We start from the raw sequence: 6,039 nt of genomic DNA on the forward strand, positions 1-6,039 counted from the left end.
TTGCATTTGTCTTCTCAAGTATGTGCCTCTTTCTGTGTCTAATCTGTTCTTTTTATAACCCAGAAGTAAGTAGGTTTAGGACACACCCTGCACAGATATAGCTGCATTAACATAACAAAGAAAACCCAATTTCCAACCGGGATTACATCCACAGGTGTAGGGATTAGGATTCCAACACATATTTTTGGGGATACAATTCATTCCATAACAGTGCGCAATGACACCTCCCCACTTCATTAAATTTCATTCTTGTGATCTCTTTTTATGGCTCTTCCCCATCACAAATTACTATCACAACGCCTTCAGTTCTACCAAACTCTCCCTACTGCTACCACAAATCAAGCTTCTGCTTGGTGAAACAAAACTTTTGGTTTTGTCTTCATCCCTACTAAATTAGGCGGGCCTTTTGTTTCTATTGAGGTACTTTGTGGCACTGTATTCTACTATTCCTCTTTTTAGTGGACCAAAGCTGTAGCATTTTACCGACTATACCTCAATTGGACAGGTGCCTTCAGCCTTAATTAACCAGGAGAAATCTGCTCGTGCAGTGCCTGGCAGCCTTTGAACAGTGCTTCCGAATGATGCCCTGCGATTAACACTCTGATGATGAAGTGGTAAATTTTGTGATGCTTTCTATTATTTTTTGTTATTCCTTGCAGGAAAGCTGAGATTTAAGGAGAACTGAGAAGTGGAAGAAGAATTAAGCCCTTCCCTACTTTAGTGATACGTATTGAGGTTACCTTGAATTACTGGAGAGTGAAAAACTACACTGATGTAGGTTTACTGATGGAAAAACTATACTGATGTAGTTTTACATTACAAATTAAAACAAACAAACAAAAAACCCTCAAACCATCTGCTGTTGAGTCCATTCCAACCCATGGCAACCCCATGGGATTCAGAGTAAAACTGTGCTCCATAGGATTTTCAATGGCTGTGATCTTTCTGATGTAGATTGCCCCATGTTTCTTCTGAAGTGCCTCTGGGTGGCTTTCAACTGCCAACCTTTTGGTTAGCCATCAAGCGCTTAACTGTTTGCACCACAATAGGAGCATTGTTTATTACTGTATTATATATTTATGGATATTATTTAATTAATTAATTAATAATTTTATTAATATTAATAGTATAACCAAAGTTCAATGTGATGGAAGGAGCTCTGGTAGCTCAGTGGTTAAGTACCCTTTAAAAAAAAAAATTCCCTCCTGAGTAGATTGGCATTTCAAGTGTTTTAAAACAGTTGCCAACGTCTTAATGCTACATTTGAATCACGTGATTAACTGTCACTACATTCTTTGTGTGGAAAAAGTTTATCTGAGCGTGTGCTCACTACCTTGACTGTAGACAGTTTTAACAGGAAAGAAAATAAAAAATAGCTTGGCAAGAATGTGGGCTCCCTGCCTTATGTAAGCTGGTCTACATCCCACCTTCTGTGGTTAAAGGCAGAAAATGTAAGGAAATAGTGAAAAATGGTGATGCTAAAATCCTGTCCACGGCTCCAAATGGAAGGAAGTAGGAATCCATCATGCTTACAAACCAGTGAAAGAAATGCGTGGCCACATAGGTCCTAAGGCCAGTTTTTGCCCTTTCTCCCTCATGCCTCTGATCTCTTGCTTAACTTAAATCCCCAACTGTTCTTCAAGAAGGATTAGCAGTTTGTCCTGATCAACAGGCACTGAGAAGAGCCATGTAGCCTTCATAATCCAGAAATGAGACGCAAGAGTTGGCTAACTTTAGGAATTCCACTGCTAGCTTTTATTCCTACACTACAATGTTCCCTGAAAGTGTGAGATGAAAAGGACATACTAAGATCTGGTACTCAGGAAGCCTCAAGGAATATGTTTTATAATTTTTCTGAATGACCAATTATCTCAACTCCTTCCTTTCAGGAGGGAATTTCTGGACACTGGCAGGGAATTTAGTCTGAGCATGACAAGGTTTTTGTTTTACATTTGTTTTTTATTGTTTCCTTTTCGTATTTTACTAAATTCCTCAACAGTTACAATAAACTTTATTTTCAATTATCTTCCTTTTTCTTTTATCTTAAAAGAAAGGGAATGTTGAGAGTACGGAAGGATTTGAAGAAAACTAAGATGTAAGTATTGGCCTTTTTGTCCAATCTTCCTGACCCCATAATTTCCACTGGTGGAGAAGAGTATTCCAGGTAGAGTGAAATATAGGAGCAAAGGAGCTGAGGTGTGTGACATGGAAAGAATGGTGGGAGTAAAGCTTGAAAAGAAGGGTTGGGGCCAAATTGTGAAGGCTCTTGAATACCATAATATGGACTTTAGACTTGGTTCCATGGCCAATAGGGAGCCCTCAAAGGCTTTAAGAGATGAGACATGTGATCAGATTTATCCTTTAAGTAGGTGACTTTGGCATCATTACGGAGGATGGATTCGGAAGGAGACCAGGATACTGCTTAGGAGACAGTTTAAATGGTTTGGAAAAGATGATGATGGTACAAATGAAGGCAATTTTAGTATAATAGAGACAATAGAGCATATCGGAAAAATTGTTTTGGAGGAAGTATTCATGAGTCTTAGTCATATGCATGACAAAAGGATAACTTAGAGAAAAATAATGACTTACATTATGAGCCTGAGACAAAAGGGGCACCATTAATCAAGAAGATATTCACTCGGGGAGAGATACTTAGTGGGTTTTATGTTAAACGTGTTGAGTTTAAAGTGTCCTTGTGACATCCAAAGGAAGTGTCCACGCAGCTAGAATCTTCGAGTTGGTGCTCAGAAAAAAAGGTTGAGACCAAAGATGAATATTTGGATGCCATCAGCATGGTCAAGATAGATGAAATTTTGGAAGCATGTTGACTACAGAGAGTATAGCATGGAAGAAGAGATGGCCCAGGACAGAACCCTGTAGTGTAAGTGTTGCCAGAAAAGAGACTGACAAAGAGCCATCTGAGAGAAGAACCATGTTACAGAAGCCAAGAAAGGATTAGCTGTTTGTAAATAATACTAAAAAAAAAATAAATAAAATTTAGTTTGGCTACAAGGACATCATCAGTGGCCTTTTGAAAAGGCAGTTTTGAAGGAATGAGAAGCAAGAATGAGATTCTTCTGGGTTGGGGCTTGGGTAGGAGGCAAAGAAGCACAACTAGAGCACAAAAACTGCTCAAGGGAAAGATTTTGTAGTGAAGAAGAGAATTGTAGCTTGAAGAGAAGACATTTTCATCTGCATAGTTCATTAGTTTGCAAAGCACTTCTATACTATTAGCTCACTTGATTCCAGAGACAACTCCATGGGGTGGGAAGGACAAGAACTGCTGTTCCTGGGAGCAAACTGAGATTACAAAGAGGCTAAATGGCTTGTCCAAGGTTTGTCCTTGGAGCCCTGGTGGTGCAATGGTTAAGAGCTTGGCTGCTAACAAACCAAAATGTTGGCAGTATGAATCTACCAGCTGTTGCTTGGAAACCCTATGGGACAGTTCTACTTGGAAACCCTACGGGGTGGTTCTACTCTGTCCTATAGGGTCACTAGGAGTCAGAATCGACTCAATGGCAATGGGTTTTTGGTAAGGTCTGTCCATAGTAAATAAGTGGAAGAACTGAGGTTAGTATCTTGGTTAAGATTCTTTCTGAACAAACCTTATTCTGTCCACTGTGCCCAAACAGAAAATTTCTAAAGTGTTTGCTCTATTTGAATATAGGAAACTGAAGGGCCTTGAGCTCCTTGTTAAAGAGTTTTGACGTTATCTAGCAGACAATGTGGAGCAACTGGAAGGTTTTGTACAAGGGAAGGACATCTTAAGTCACTGTCTGAGGGAAACAAATCAGGCAGTGAGGTGTAGGATGTGTGAGTGGAATAGACACCTCTGTGCGGTAGACCACTTAGGACAGAGCTTCAAACCTGGACAAAGTTTAAATAAATATCCAATTTCATGGTAAGGAAATCATTTCCCTTTCAGTTCTCTGGACCCTCTTCTGTTTGTGTAAAGGAGAGGTCTCAGTCTGTCAGTGTATTTTTCACACTTCAACACAACAGTATATTTTTAACACCTCTCTCAGATACCCTCCAATCTCCCTTTTGGACAAAGAGAGAACAGGCCTCAGGCTGAAAACATTGGCAAGCAACTGGATCTATCTGGAATTTAACTACATTGCTTGTGTTCACTTTATTTTTATGGTTACCTTCTACTTATGACAAGTGCTGCTAATTTTTCATTATGGTAATTATAGCAAGTTTATTACAAATACAGTTAAATAAAAAAGTCAAATGAAGGAAAAACATTAAGTCAATTCTAAGACAGGTGGTAGACACATATGGAAAAAAAACTAACTGCGAATATATATTGTAATGACTAAAGTTTGGGAAATTCAGGTCTTGGAGGTGATTGCAATAAAGAATGGGATGGTGACAATGGAAATGGACAAGAAAAGAAGGCTCAGATAGACGTTTTAAAGATGTTGAAAGAGAGGGGACAGTTATCCCTGGGGTAGTTTCTGCATCATTTCTCAAGATACTTTAGGCTGCAATAATAGAAAACTCAAATCAAAAAGGCTTATGCAATGTAGTCACTTTATCATCTCACATAATAAGAAGTGCTGAGTGTGCTGGAAGAGTTTCTCTTAAGAATAAATAAAGAAATGCTCAGGTGTGACATGCATAAACTCATTTAGTTTATTGCAAGGTAGTCGTGGTAAGGCACAAGAGTGAGACCTCAAGACATTCATTTAGCATTGGAGAATCAGAATTTCATGAGTAATTCTTATTATTCCTTTGTCTGTATGGACCAGCAATAGCATGTTTTGCCTTCAGTAGTAACATTCAGATTATTAATTAATAGGACAGGTTTTGGCAGAGCTTCCAGAATAAGACACGCTGGGAAGAAGGACCTGGCAGTCTACTTCTAAAAAACATTGGCCAGTGAAAATCTTATGAATAGCAGCGGAACATTGTCTGACATAGTGCCAGAAGATGAGCCCCGCAAGTTGGAAGGCACTCAAAACGCGACTGGGAAAGAGCTGCCGTCTCAAAGTAGAGTCTACCTTAATGATGTAGATGGAATAAAGCTTTTGGGGCCTTCATTTGTTGATGTGGCACAACACAAAACGAGAAGAAACAGCTTCAAACATCCATTAATAATTGGAACATGGAATGTATGAAGCATAAACCTAGGAAAATTGGAAATCATCAAAAATGAAATGAAATGCATAAAGTTTAATACTCTAGGTATTACTGAGCTGAAGTGGACTGGTATTGCCATTTTGAATCAGACAATCGTATGGTCTATTACGTCAAAAATGACAAATTGAAGATGAATGGTGTCACATTCATTGTCAAAAAGAACATTTCAAGATCTAGCCTGAAATAGTACAAGGCGGTCAATGATAGGTTAATATCCAGACACCTACAAGGAAGACCGGTTAATATGACTATTAGTCAAATTTATGTAGCAGACACTAATGCCAAAGATGAAGAAATTGAAGATTTTTGCCAACTTCTGCAGTCTGAAACTTGCAATCAATATGCATTGATAATTATTGGTGATTGGAATGCAAAAGTGGGAAACAAAGAAGAAGTTGGAAAATCAGTAGTTGGAAAATATAGTCTTGGTGATAGAAACGATGCTGGAGATCACATGATAGAGTTTTGCAAGACCAATGACCTATTCATTGGAAATACCTTTTTTTCAGCGACACAACCAGTGACTATATATGTGGACCTCACCAGATGTAATACACAGGAATCAAATTGAGAACATCTGTGGAAAGAGACGATGGAGAAGCTCAATATCATCAGTCAGAACAAGGCCAGAGGCCGACTGCAAGACAGACCGTCAATTGCTCTATGCAAGTTCAAGCTGAAGCTGAAGAAAACTAAAGCAAGTCCACGAGAGCCAAAGTACGATTTTGGGTATTCCCGCTTGAATTTAGAGACCATCTCAAGAATAGATGCGACACACTGAATACTAATGACCAAAGATCAGATGAATTGTGGGATGACATCAAGGATATCATACATGCAAAAGCATGCATCATACATTAAAAAGACAGGAAAGAAAGAAAAGACCAAAAT

This window comes from Trichechus manatus, unplaced genomic scaffold (genome assembly GCF_000243295.1).
Source record: "Trichechus manatus latirostris isolate Lorelei unplaced genomic scaffold, TriManLat1.0 scaffold00135, whole genome shotgun sequence".
In the NCBI taxonomy this organism is placed as follows: domain Eukaryota; kingdom Metazoa; phylum Chordata; class Mammalia; order Sirenia; family Trichechidae; genus Trichechus; species Trichechus manatus.